Raw genomic sequence first — 15475 nt, 5'->3', positions numbered from 1 at the left:
ATAGGAGACTTGTTCAAAGTAGAGAATAAATCTCTTGGGTGTCCGAATTTATAGGAGACTAATTCAAAGTGAGGAATAAGTCTTCTCCATATTTTAAGGCGTTTTTAAAAAAATCTTTTTGCCAATTAATAAATTAATTTAATTAAGCAACTAATTAAACTTTTAACCTTTTACATTAACCAAAAACAGAAAACGTAATTTTCGTAACTTCCAGTCAATGTCTTCTTCAGACCTGTATCGTGGGGAACAGCGCACTGTCTCCATCTACAACTTTCGTCAGGACTTTAACTCTACTAACAGTAAACTGACTTCTAAAGCAATTGTCCAACTTCTTGGATATTTGAGACATGTACAACTTCCACGAACCAAGTCATAGGCTTCATCAACGATTAACAAAATCGGATATTCACCTACAAAACAATCTCTAAAACATGTTTGTTTATTTAGAAGTGAAGTCATCATCAAAACCTAAGAGGCCAACAAATTCCCCTTTTTGATGAAGACAAACTTTATAAACAAACTTAAGTAAAATAGAGTAAAGCAAAATTCTTAGAGTATACTAGAGATTAAAGTAACTCCAAATAACTTAGTAAATTAACTCGTTACAATATAATTTACCAAGCACTCATAGTAGAACAATTTACTCCATACAAAAACATAACAAAAATAATTAAACTAACACAAAAATAGTTTAAACTAACACAAATTAACAAATAATATGACAAATTTAGAACAATTAAACAACAATTAAACTTAACAGCACAGATCAATTTAGATAATGATATTTTAAGCCCTTAGCAGATCACAGTATGCTTAGCAGATCACAGTATGCAATAATTTCCATTAAAGAGCAATATAAATCAATCTATCAAGATATGGAGACTGTGTATTCACAACTTCTCTTAAGTTTGTGCATCTCTTCCCCCTTTTGTCATCAATCAAAAAGAATTGGGGGGCATCAAACCTCAGCACAAACCATATAGATTTGTCAGTGATGAAACCAAGAAGCAACAAATGAAAGTAAGTTCCATGAAAAGCAATTCAAATCTGCATAGAGTTAAGCATCACAGACCATGAAAATAAAATCAAGAAAAGAAAATGTAGTAATTGTTCAACAAACAGATACAATTTTGTACCCCAGATGGTACAACAACAGAAAGAGAAGTTGTTTGATAAGTGTCACATCCAACAAATCATTAAAATTTTGAGGAGAGGGATCAAGGGGCGGTCTCTTCTTCATCAATGTATTCGGTCTGCACTTCAATAGTGTCCAACTTTGCACCAAGACGGTTTTCCATCAGGGTAAGTTGATCAACAATTGAGGCAAGAGAGACGCGAATTTCATCTTGAAAGGCAGTGAATTGAGACTGTAGATCAAGGAGCTTGGAGAGAATGGAATTTAAAGAAGCTGCAGGAACAGAGTCAAAGTTAGTACAACCAATATTAGGTGAAGTGTGTGATTGTGGTGATGGTGTAAACTGGATAGGTGATTGTGGTGGTGATGGTATTTGATGTTGTGGTGGAGTGGCTGGCTTGGGAGAGGAAGGTTCATTAGGTGTTGGCTCAGGTATAGTGTCAGATGTGGTTTCATCAACCACAGTAGCCTTGCGTTTCGAGGCCAACCTCCTACTCTTCCTTTGTATTGACTTAGCCTTTTTCCTCATAGCCAACACAATCTCTTCATCACTGGAATCACTGCAGAGATTGTGAGGAACATTATCATCCAAGGCTTCTTTCTGTTCTTCCTTTTCCCCCTTACTTGCAGCTCCGTCCTGTTCCCCTTTTTCAGATGTTTCAATATTTTCAGAGGGAACAAAATCTTTTTCCTTTTCTTTCTTATTCTCCTTGTTCTCCTTTTCCTCTTCAACTTCTTCAGCCCCTTCTTCAGATCCAACTTCTACAACCTCCTCATGCATCAATATCCCCTCATCATTCAATTTTAAATGCAAATTTTGTAAACATTTCGCACCAATTTTCATGTTGGGACCCATTGGGAACTCCAACCCTTCCAATGGGACCTCAAATTTTCTAAAAATCTAGGTTAGCAACCCTCCATAACCAATGAAACTTTTCTTTTCAATGCAGTCTGATAAATGAGAGATCATCAATGAAGGAAAATTTATTTTAATATGTTTTTCCATGAAGTAAATTAAAGTGGCGTCACGCAAACTCACTTGACTACGTTTTGAGTTTCGTGGTAAAATGAATCTGCGAGCAACATTGTACAACAATTTATGCATAGGAGACAGAACATTGTGACTGATCTTCCCCTTCTTTTGATCAACCCAAATACTTATCCAACCCGAACCCTATTGTCATCTCCTTTGAAACTTCTTCAGCACTGTTTGGATCAACATGCTTCGAACGCTTAACTACTCTGGAAGATGAACCACCTTTTGGTGATGGAATCTTTCTTTTGGTACCTGTGGGTTCAGTGGAGTGTTTGGGTGATTCTTGTGTGGTTTCTGTTGGTGTGGGTGGTGCAGCATTCAGTAATGATGGAGGAAGAACTACTTTTAGTGGTTTTGGCTGGTCTGGTTTACATGATTTGGTAGTTTTCTTGCCGGATTTAGAGGATTTTGGGGATTTCATTTTTGAATTTTTGAAGGTGTTGAGAGAAGGGAGAAGGACGGTTTCTTGAGTGAGAGGTTGGGAGAAAGGTTTGGGGGAGTGTAGTGTTATGACGTAAAGGGAGGGAGTTTAAATGATTGAAGTGACGGTTACTCCTTCAAGTCCCATCTCTTTATTGCCCTTTGCATTACTTGAGTGAAGAAAAAACCGCTTTCCCCTTCTTTTTTTTTTGATTATGTTGGCTGTTTTTATAGAGATATGAAATAAAAATAATGAAAATAAAATAAGATAGTATTGAGATGAATTGTGATATTGTGAGATTTTATATGAAGAGAATAATGAACAACTGCTTTGGTCTGATCAGATTAACACATGCAAATTAGAAGACATTCATGGTACAAACTTTATTAAGTGTTTACCTGATCCATTCAATAATTGATTTTCAATCAAGATATTGAGGTTGATTCCTGACCTTTTCATTCTCATGATGCTTCAATGGGAAATATATGCAACTAACTTTAGTGGAGCTTGATCATACCAAGTTCCAATCTCATCTTTTCATATTGTTCCCTTGGAAGTGGTTTGGTCAGAATATCTGCAACTTGTTCATTAGTGTTAACATGCTTTACGACAATATTCTTATTTTCAACATTATCTTTAAGAAAATGATGCCTAATGTGGATATGTTTTACTCGTGAATGATGCACTGGATCTTTAGATATACATATGGCACTGGTATTATCACAATAAATAGGAACACATTCAATTTTAATACCAAAATCTCTTAGCTGCTGCTTTATCCAAAGTATTTGGGAACAGCAAGCTGCTGTTGCTACGTATTCAGGTTCTGCAGTTGATAATGCAACAGTGTTTTGTTTCTTGGAACTCCATGAAACTAAACATGAGCCAAGAAATTATACCATACCTGATGTGCTTTTTCTATTAACTAGATCACCTGCATAATCTGCATCACTAAAACCTTTCAAATCATAGACATCACTTTTAGGATAAAATAGGGACAAGTCATCAGTTCCCTTTAAGTATCTCAGAATTCTTTTTACTGTTGTAAAATGTGATTCTTTGGGATTAGATTGAAATCTAGCACATAAGCCAACACTAAAAGAAATATCAGGTCTACTAGCTGTTAAATATAATAAAGAACCAATCATGCCTCGATACATTGTTTGATCTACATTAATCCCATTTAGGTCTTCATCTAGTCTAACATTGGTAGCCATAGGTGTATGGTTAGTTTTAGCATTATTCAATCCATATTTCTTGAGAAGTTCTTTTATATATTTTTGTTGATGAATAAAAATACCATTTTCAGTTTGTTTAATTTGTAAACCAAGGAAGAAATTTAGTTCTCCCATCATGCTCATTTCAAATTCTGTGCCCATAAGGTTGGAAAATGCTTTACATAACAAGTCATTAGTGGCACCAAAAATAATATCATCAACATAAATTTGAACAACCAAAATATCATAACCTTTATTCTTAAAGAATAAGGTTTTGTCGATTTTTCCTCTTACAAAGTTATTTTGAATCAAAAACTTTGACAGTCTTTCATACCATTGCCTAGGAGCTTGCTTCAAGCCATATAAGGCTTTATCAAGCTTGTAGACATGATCAGGACAAGAGGTATTTTCAAAACCAGGGGGTTGTTCAACAAAAACATCTTCATCAAGATAGCCATTTAAAAAAGCACATTTCACATCCATTTGATATAATTTAAAGTTCATGAATGCAGCAAAAGAAATTAAGATTCTAATAGCCTCTAACCTTGCTACTGGAGCAAAAGTCTCTGTGTAATCAATACCTTCTTGTTGATTGTACCCTTTGACCACGAGTCTTGCTTTGTTTCTCACTATTATTCCATGTTCATCTAGCTTATTCCGAAATACCCATTTCAAACCAATTACCTTCTTGTGTTTTGGTTTGGGTTCTAAGTGCCATACTTTATTTCTTTCAAACTCGTTCAATTCATCTTGCATGGCTACAACCCATTCGGAGTCCTTTAAAGCTTCCTCGTGATTTTTGGGTTCAAGTGATGATAAGAACGCAAAGTGTGCATAAAAATTTCTCATTTGGGATCTTGTTTGTGTTCCCTTATTTATATCACTTATAATCGAATCAAGAGGATGATAACTTTGATATTTCCAAGGTTTAGGCACAAATTCTCTTGTGGGAACAGTTGCATGTTCTTGTTCAGCAACTTGATTGTCATTCTATTCAGCTACTGGTTCATTCTGCTCATCTGCGGGAACAGCTGGATTGGGAACAGTCTGCTGTTCCTCTTGTACTGGCAGTTCCTGAAATTGGTCAGTTTCTTCTGCATCTTCTTGTATTGCCTGTTCACCTGGTGTTCCTTGTTCTAACACTTTTATTTCTTCATCATCGTTCTCTAGATGAGCAAGACCAATTTTAACATCATTGATATCCTGTTCACTTGTTGAAAAGTTAGTTTCATCAAAAATAACATGAACTGATTCTTCTACACACATTGTTCTTTTGTTGTAAACTCTGTAAGCTTTACTTTGTGATGAGTAACCAAGAAATACTGCTTCATCACTTCTTTCATCAAATTTGCCTACATTTCGTTTTCCATTTACATGTACAAAACATTTGCATCCAAATATACGAAAGTAGGAAATATTTGGTTTAACACCTTTGAGTAATTCATAGGGTGTTTTTGAAGTGATTGGTCTTATTAATACACGATTAAGAATATAGCATGCAGTATTGACGGCTTCAGCCCAAAAATTTCTAGGTAGACCACTAGCAATCTACATGGTCCTAGCCATTTCTTCTAAGGTCCTATTTTTCCTCTCTACCACTCCATTTTGTTGTGGTGTACTAGGTGCGGAACAATTGTGATTTATACCATGTTCATTGCAATAATTCATGAAGTTTGAATTTTCAAATTCTTTCCCATGATCAGACCTTATGTGAACAATTTGATTATTGGTAGATTTTTGTATTTTATTAGCAAAAGAAACAAACTCATCAAAAGCTTCATCTTTGCTTACCAAAAATAAGGTCCAAGTGAATCTACTATAATCATCAACAACAACAAACACATACCTTTTGCCACTACGGCTTTGTGTTCTCATAGGTCCACATAAATCCATATGAATTAATTCTAACGGTCTAGTGGTAGTCACCAAATTCTTTTATTTAAAGGATGACCTCACTTGTTTTCCTTTGGCACAAGGAACACAAATTTCTTCCTTAAGAAATTTTATAGCTGGTAGTCCTCTAACTAGGTCTTTTGATCTTAATGCATTAATCAATGAATAACTAGCATTGGCATGGGAACTTGACCTTCCAATCTTTCCTTTGGCAATTATCTCACCCTTCATGTTGTCGCCGAAGGTTACTGTTCCCCCATCATAGGCTTCAAGTGAGAGAAATTTAGATTTGTCACCCGTCATATGCTTGGAACACCCACTGTCGAGATACCATGAGTTGTTCCCCCTCACTTGAACCTGCAAAGCAACTTAATGGTTAGGTACAGGAACCCATTCATCCTTGGGTTCCTTGTCGACAATACTTGAATCACATTTCTTAATCCATATGCGTTCGACATAATTTTTATTTGCTTTGGTATGCTGTTCCCTCTTTATACATTGATGTTTTAGGTGTCCAATTTTACCACAAAAGGAACAGATTTTACTACTAGGGAGATCAACATAGACCTTTTTCTTTTTATCATTCTTAACATAACCTAGACCTTCTTTACTCTTTGTTTTAGCTTCTAGAATCCATTTGGGAATTTCATTGATTTTCCCTTTTCCTCTTGAGTTTATTTTATATTTCAAATATTCATTTTCTATTTCATAGGATTCTAATTTTGATTTCAACTTTTGAAATTCAGTGCTAACCATGTGAGTAGATATATTGTTTACATCTTTACTGTTAGACCTCTTGAGTTTTGATGATGACTACACTTTATTTAAGCAAATATGTTTTTAAAGATTGATGCAGGTCGATATCCGATTGTGATTATGATCGTTGATAGTACCTAAGACTTAGCTTATGGAAACGTACATGTCAAAAGGTTTCAAAAGATGTTAGGAGAAGTATATCGCTTGGGATGTAAAATGGAGACAGCAGATCTACTGTTCCCAAGTTGGATGTTCTAGCTAAACTGAAGTCTGGAGACAGCACACTGTTCCTGAGCTGAAGGTTGACTACGTTGACTGAAAATTCTGATTATCATATTTTAATTATTATTTTTAGTTAATGTGTTTAATAAGATTAATTTGTTGCAGTAATAATTTATTAAAGTTAATTGGCAAATCGTTTTTATTAAATAAAATGAATTCACGTTTTATTTGTTAAGATCCTTTATTTTAGGATCTATTTTTAGTAAATCCTGGATTTGTTAAAAATAGAATTAACTGACTTTGAATTAGTCTTAGCAAATCTTTCTAACCGGTTTTATTCCTAAAAATTAGCAAGCAATCATTCCCACTAAGATTAACCGTTTTCTATTAATAGCAAAAACGTTCCAGCAGTTTGGTACTGGGACAGGAACAGCTGTTAAAAGAAACTGCTGCTTAAAGGGAACAGAAGCTATTTTTAGTAAATGGGAACAGCGGTTATTGTTTTTGTATACGTGTGATTTGACTTAATCAAATCTTATGGAAATAACCGTGTGTTTGCTTAATCCACATTACTCCCATGATCTTTTGATAGTGGGATAATGGATTGGATTATTCCATTTTCTTAGGAATCTTATTTTCTATAAATTGCAAGTTAATTCCGGTTTTTAAGATTATGAGAAGCAATCCAACGTTTTGTGCTTAAAGTGTTTTCATACGATTTTTGTTGGATTTTACAAGAAATATTTTGTTCTTAAAATTGCCAATTAATTTATAATATTTTCTTGAAGCAACTCATTGATTTTATTTTAGAGAATTATTATCCTTTTGTAAGGGTTTTTGAGAGTTTTTGTAATTAGACTTGGGTGAGTCTAAGGGGGAATTTAGTTAGCTTTGAGTGAAGCTAGTGTGGAGATTAGCTTTTAGTAAAGCTAAGTTTATTGCTTTGTGTGAAGCAATTTGAGAGAGATATTGGCCTAGAGATTCGCTTCGAGTGAAGTAAGGTGTTTATTGTAATTGTGATTAATTGCCTTAAACATAGTGGAGTTTTAGAAATCCCAAGGGGTCGTGGTTTTTCCTTCTGTTTAGGCCCAGAAGTTTCCACGTAAAATCGTTTGTCTCTTTTAATTAATTCGCACTTAGTTTAAGTTTTGTTTATTTCATTCAATTCCGCAAAACAGGGCAAAAAGCTTGAACTAAGCAACAACAACAATTCACCCCCCCTCTTGTTGCTGTTCCCGTTCCTAATTGAGTCTACAATTGGTATCAGAGCCCTGTTCCCAGAAGATCAGGAAACCCTGAGGGCAGATTCTGGTGTTCCCGAAAAATGTCAATTATGAACGAGCGAATGGAAGAAGGGTATTCAACTCAAAGACCGCCAATGTTCGATGGAAAATTCTATACATACTGGAAGAATAGGATGGAGATCTTCATCAAAGCGGAAAATTATCAAGTTTGGAGAGTCATAGAAATCGGAGATTTTGAGGTAACCACTACTAACTCCAACAATGAAATTGTTCCCAAACCTATAACCGAATATGAAAAAGAAGATTTTCAGAAAATGGAATTAAATGCTCTTGCTATAAAATTACTTCATTGTGGTCTTGGACCAAACGAGCATAATAGAATTATGGGGTGCAAATCCGCTAAGCAAATTTGGGACCTGCTTGCTGTTACCCATGAGGGAACAAGTGAAGTAAAACGGTCCAAAATTGATTTGTTAATGTCTAAATACGAGAGATTTGTTATGGAGCCAAGAGAAAGTATCCAAGAGATGTTCACTAGGTTCACCAACATAACAAACGAGCTTGTCTCTCTTGGAAGAATAATTCCCACTGATGAACAAGTAAGGAAGATTCTTAGGAGCCTTCCTCAAGATGAGCGCTGGAGGGCCAAGGTTACTGCTATACAAGAGTCCAAAGATTTTACAAAGTTTAATCTAGAGGAGCTGGCTGGTTCCCTAATGACACATGAATTGCATTTGGGAACAGCAGACAGTTCTAGGAACAAGGGACTGGCTCTGGCAGCGGGGGAACAGGACGAATCAGAATGTGATGAGGAAGAGGCTGCTTTATTGGTACGAAAATTCAAGAAGTTCTTCAGGAACAGCAGGTATGCAAATCAAAGAAACAACAAAGAAAGAAGAACAAAAAATCTTGAATGCCACAAATGTGGAAGTACCGAACACTTCATCAAGGATTGCCCAACATGGAAGAATGAAAAGGGCAAGGGAAAGACAAGAGATTCAAGAAGACCATTGAACAAAGAGAATCTTAACAAGACTGACTTTCGTAAGGCCATGATTGCTGCATGGGAAGAAACTGAAAGTGAGAATGAAACTATTGTTCCCGAAGAAGAGGAGACAGCTAACCTATGTCTCATGGCTACACATAAAGGCAAGGAGAAGCAGGTAAATATTTCTAATTCATTTTCTGACCATTCATTCAATCCAAGTAAAAATGAATTAAAAGAGTTGTTAAAAGAGGCACAAGTTAAACTTGAAAATTGCAATGATAAGTGTCTCAAGTTAGAAAAGGAACTTAAGGTAAGCAAAGACCATGTCTCATACATAAACACCTTTAGACATGATGTCCAAAACAGATTTTTCGGTTTGTTGGACCAAAATATAATCCTAAAGGAAAATATGGAGAGACTTAAGAAGGAAAATGTTATTCTTAACATTGAGCTATCGCAATACAAATTATTAGGCTTAAATGAGGAATTGATAGATGCATCTACTAAAGATTTATGCAATGATTTTCAATATTTAAAAATGAATTCGGAATCCAACCGTAACAACAATAACAATCTTGAATTAAATTCAAGAGAAAAAGGGAAAATCAAAATAACTCCCAAATGGATTCTAGATGCTAAAAGTAAGAAATCACAAGGCCTAAAATATTTTAAGAATAACAAAAGTAAGAAAGCTTACGTTGATCTTCCTAGAGACAGGTACTGTACCTTCTGTGGAAAAGCTGGCCATCTGAAGGAACAGTGCACCAAAAGGGAACAGTATACTGTCTCTAACAGAAACTATGTTGATAACATTCAAATTGATAAATATGATTCATGTAAGATCGACAAGGAACCCAAGAAAGTCTGGGTTCCTATAATTAACAATTAATTATCTTACAGGTCCAAGTGAGGGGGAACAGCTCATGGTATCTCGACAGTGGGTGTTCCAAGCATATGACGGGTGACAAATCTAAATTTCTCTCACTTGAAGCCTATGATGGGAGAACAGTAACCTTCGGTGAAAATATGAAGGGTGAGATAATCGCCAAAGGAAAGGTTGGAAGGTCATATTCCCACGCCATTGATAATGTATTTTTAGTCGAGAATTTAAAACACAACTTACTCAGCATTTCTCAATTTTGTGATAAGGGTAACTCTGTAAACTTTACTTCTGAAAAGTGCATTATTTCTAGGAATGACACTGGAGACATCATTCTTGAGGGAAACAGAAAAGGGAACACTTATGTAGTGGACCTGGACACTGTTCCCAAAGCTAGTCTAACGTGTCTAAGTGTTATAGAAGATGACCCACTTCTTTGGCATAAGCGTCTAGGTCATGCTAGTTATTCATTGATTAATACATTAAGATCTAAAGACCTAGTTAGAGGACTACCAGCTATAAAATTCCTTAAGGATGAAATATGTGATCCTTGTGCCAAAGGAAAACAAGTTAGGTCATCTTTTAAACCAAAGAATGTTGTGACCACCTCAAAAACGCTTGAATTATTACATATGGATTTGTGTGGACCTATGAGAATACAAAGCCGTAGTGGCAAGAGATATGTGTTTGTTATTGTTGATGATTATAGTAGATTTACATGGACTTTATTTCTAGTTAGTAAAGATGAAGCCTTTAATGAGTTTGTTTCTTTCGCTAACAAAATACAAAAATCTACCAATAATCAAATTGTTCACATAAGGTCAGATAATGGTAAAGAATTTGAAAATTCAAGTTTTATGAGTTATTGCAATGAACATGGAATAAGTCACAATTTTTCCGCCCCTAGAACACCACAACAAAATGGTGTTGTAGAAAGGAAAAATAGAACTTCAGAAGAAATGGCTAGAACTATGTTAATTGCTAGTGGTTTACCTAGAAATTCTTGGGCCGAGGCTGTTAATACTGCATGTTATATTTTAAATAGAGTATTGATAAGACCAATCACTTCTAAGACACCCTATGAACTGTTTAAAGGTGTTAAACCAAATATTGCCTATTTTCGTGTGTTTGGATGCAAATGTTTTGTACATGTTAATGGAAAACGGAATATAGGTAAATTTGATGAAAGAAGTGATGAAGCAGTATTTATTGGCTACTCATCTCAAAGTAAGGCATATAGAGTCTATAACAAAAGAACAATGGGTGTGGAAGAATCCGTTCACATAATTTTCGATGAAACTAATTTTTTGTCAAGTGAACAGGATACAAATAATTTTAAGATAGGTCTTGCAAATCTAGAGGAAGATGATGAAGAATTGAAAGTGCATGATCAAGAAACAGCTGGTGAACAGCCGGTTCCAGCAGAATCAGAAAGTACTGATCAAGTTCAGGAACTGCCAGAACATCAGGAACAGCAGACTGTTCCCAATCCAGCTGTTCCCACAGATGAGCAGAACAATCCAGTAGCTGAACAGAATGTTAATCAAGCTGATGAACCAGAACATGCTACTGTTCCCACAAGAGATTTTGTGCCAAAACCTTGGAGATATCAAAAATACCATCCTCTTGATTTGATTATAAGTGATTTGAATAAAGGAACACAAACTCGATCTCAAATGAGAAATTTTTGTGCACATTTTGCGTTCCTATCATCACTTGAACCCAAAAATCACGAAGAAGCTCTAAAGGATTCGGAATGGGTCATAGCCATGCAAGATGAATTGAACGAATTTGAAAGGAACAAAGTATGGCATTTAGAACCCAAACCAAAACACAAGAAGGTAATTGGTTTGAAATGGGTATTTCGGAACAAATTAGATGAGCATGGAATAATTGTAAGAAACAAAGCAAGGCTAGTGGTCAAAGGGTACAATCAACAAGAAGGCATTGATTATACTGAGACATTTGCTCCAGTAGCAAGGTTAGAAGCTATTAGAATTTTAATTTCTTTTGCTGCATTTATGAACTTTAAATTATATCAAATGGATGTGAAATGTGCTTTCTTGAATGGTTTTCTTGATGAAGAAGTTTTTGTTGAACAACCGCCTGGCTTTGAGAATACCTCGTGTCTTGATCATGTCTATAAGCTTGATAAAGCTCTTTATGGGTTGAAACAAGCTCCAAGGCAATGGTATGAAAGACTATCAAAGTTTTTGATCCAAAATGACTTTATTAGAGGTAAAATTGATAAAACCTTATTCTTTAAGAATAAAGGTTCCAATATATTAGTTGTTCAAATATATGTTGATGATATTATTTTTGGTGCCACAAATGAATTGCTATGTAAAGAATTTGCTAACCTTATGAGCACTGAATTTGAAATGAGCATGATGGGAGAATTAAATTTCTTTCTTGGTTTGCAAATTAAACAAACTGCTAATGGTATCTTTATTCATCAACAAAAATATATAAAAGAACTTCTTAAGAAATATGGCTTGAATAACGCTAAAACCAACCATACACCCATGGCTACTAATGTAAGATTAGATGAAGATACAAATGGAACAAATATTGACCAAACTATGTATAGAGGCATGATTGGATCTTTATTATATCTAACTGCTAGTAGACCCGATATTGCATTTAGTGTTGGTCTATGTGCGAGATTTCAATCTAACCCTAAAGAATCACATCTAACTGCAGTGAAACGTATTTTGAGATATCTAAAGGGAACAGATGATTTATCATTATTTTATCCTAAAAGTGATGTCTTTGATTTGAAAGGCTTTAGTGATGCAGATTATGCAGGAGATCTTGTTAATAGAAAAAGCACGTCAGGTATGGTACAATTTCTTGGCTCATGTTTAGTTTCGTGGAGTTCCAAGAAACAAAACACTGTTGCATTATCAACTGCTGAAGCTGAGTACGTAGCAGTAGCAGCTTGCTGTTCCCAAATGATATGGATAAAGCAGCAGCTAAGAGACTTTGGTATTAAGTATGCATGTGTTCCTATTTATTGCGATAATACCAGTGCCATATGCATATCCAAAGATCCAGTGCATCATTCTAGAGTAAAACATATTCACATTAGGCATCATTTTCTTAAGGACAACGTCGAAAATAAAAATATTATTGTCATGCATGTTAATACAAACGAGCAAATAGCTGATATCATGACAAAGCCGCTTCCAAGGGAACAACATGAAAAGATGAGATTAGAACTGGGCATGATTAAGTTGAATTGAAGTAAGTGATAAATGTGATCCTTAAAGACAAAATGGAAATTTGAAAAAGACGATCAACCACAAAAATCTTGATTGAAAAATCAATTATTGAAAGAATCAGGTACGCACTATTTAAAAGTATATACTGTGAGTGCTCTTATGATTGCATGTTTGATTTGATCAGATTGTAGTAGCATAAAATTTCCATTTATCTTTTATTTTCATAAAAATTTTTTCTTCATAATATTAAATATATATATTTATCCAGCAATTTTTTTTTGATTAAGAAGTGGGAGTTAAATCATCATAGTTCTTCACTAAATTCGTCTGTTTCCATTTCACATTTTGTGTTCATATGCACGAATTAAATAAGGAACTTGAATTACCTAAACACACGTCCCCTCACATGCATTTTATACTCTCTCTCACGTCAAATCCTTCACTTCATCATCAATTGCATTTTACCCCCAAAAACCGTCTTCAACCTAGCTTTTCTTTTTCTTGAACTTTCAAACCACCATGAAAACCAAGAATCAAACCCCAAAAATGAACCAACCCACACCTCTTCAAGTCATCTATCCAACACCACTCACTCCTAAAACTGAGTCTTCATCAAGAAAGCAGCAGGACACACCTAATCCTTCTGAAGTGCATGAAAGTTCGAAGCGCAAAGGAGATGCTATAGTGAGGAAATCATCCTCAAAGAGGGCAAAGGTTAATGTTAAGGTATCTGCTGAAGAGATATCAAAAGAAATGATTGTTGGCTTCGGATTGGACAAACAATGGTATGAATCAAATTTTTTTCCTCAATTTCACGCCATATTGCAAAATCAAGCTTGGGAATCTTTAATGGGAAACTATTGCTGTAACCCAATGTATCCCAACTTAATGCGTGAGTTTGCTTTAAATTTTTCTTTTGATCATGGAGTCTGTACTAGTGAAGTAAAGGGGATTAAAATTGAATTTAATAACCTGATTTTAGGAGGATGGTTGGGTGTTCCCTCGACTGGTTTTGATAAATATGTTGTTGGGTCAAAAATTAATTTTTCCGGTATAAATGAGAAGTTGGTGTGGAAGTATTTAGGGTTGAATGAGAAAAAGGGAAAAGTTAGTCATAATGTGCTATCACCAATGCACAAACTGTTGTACAACATAGCAAGAAGATTCATTTTGCCTCGCACATCAAAAAGAAGTGAGGTTAGTCTTAGAGATGCTACGTTAATCTACTGTCTGGCGAACCACATCAAGATTAATTTTCCTTCTTTAATGATTTGTCATTTAAATGATTGTATTTTTAAAAGGAATGTGTTAGGGTATGGTGGACTGTTGACCTAGATTTTTAAGAAATTGGGTGTTCCTCTTGATGGTCCAAACTATCCCATGGGTCCAAACAACAAAGTGGGTGTAAAATGTTTGAAAAATTTACGCCTAAGATTAACTGAAAATGGGACCCTTGAGAACATTTGTGAACAATCAGAGGACACCAATGAAGAAGAAGAAGTTGAAGAAAATGTTGAGGAGGAGGAAGTAAACAAGGAGGAACAGGAGGAGTCTGTTCCCTTTGCCACTGAGAAGGCAGAGGGGCATTCTGAGGAGGAAGAACAGGAGGAAAACTCTTGTAAGGGGGAAGTAGAGAAGGAACTGGTGAAGGTTGCTGTGGAGGAAGAAGAAAAGAAAAATGAGAAGGGTTCTTCACCTGGTTTGACCCCTAGGAAGAGTAGAAGGCTAGCTTCTAAAGGAAAGAAACCTGTTGTTGTTATTGATGATGACTCTACCTCATACACAACAGCACAACCAAGCCAACCTTCCTCACCTAGACCTGCCACACCGTCATTCCATAAACCATCACCACCACAATCACCAATACGACCATCTTCACCACCTAAGTCACCTATACCATCACCATCACCTGTACCCCATTCACCACATCAAGGTTTAGGTGACACTACAGTTCCCACTGACCCTCTAACCTCCATTCTCCTGAAACTCAATGATTTGCAGTCAAGCTTCCTTGTGTTTAAAGATGAAATTCGTGTCTCTATAGCCTCACTATCTGCTCAAATGGACCAAATGGAATCACGTTTAGGGGCCAAACTGGACACAGTGGAGGTGGAGACTGAATATGTTGATGATGAAGCTCCTGCAACTTAATTTCTCCTTTTTCATTCCTTCTTATTTGTTGCAACTATCACTCTCATTAAACAATCTTTTTATGTTTTTCATTTTGTACCAGCTGGGGTACTGCTTAATACTCTGAATCATATTTTCTTTTTGTGCTACTTAATATCTGTTATTTTCATCATTGTTGATCATGTTTGCATTCATTGCTTATGCTCTTTTAATCTGTGTATCCTTATTCTCTCTTTGACTACAACTATATGTTTAGTGTTGTGGTTTGATTGCTTATCTTCTTTTTGAATGATGTCAAAAGGGGGAATATTTGGCACAAACTTAAATAA

The sequence above is a fragment of the Amaranthus tricolor genome, chromosome 2 (genome assembly GCF_026212465.1).
Source record: "Amaranthus tricolor cultivar Red isolate AtriRed21 chromosome 2, ASM2621246v1, whole genome shotgun sequence".
Taxonomy (NCBI): domain Eukaryota; kingdom Viridiplantae; phylum Streptophyta; class Magnoliopsida; order Caryophyllales; family Amaranthaceae; genus Amaranthus; species Amaranthus tricolor.
The sequence above is the reverse complement of the archived record's forward strand: the minus strand, read 5'-3'. Positions refer to the sequence as shown.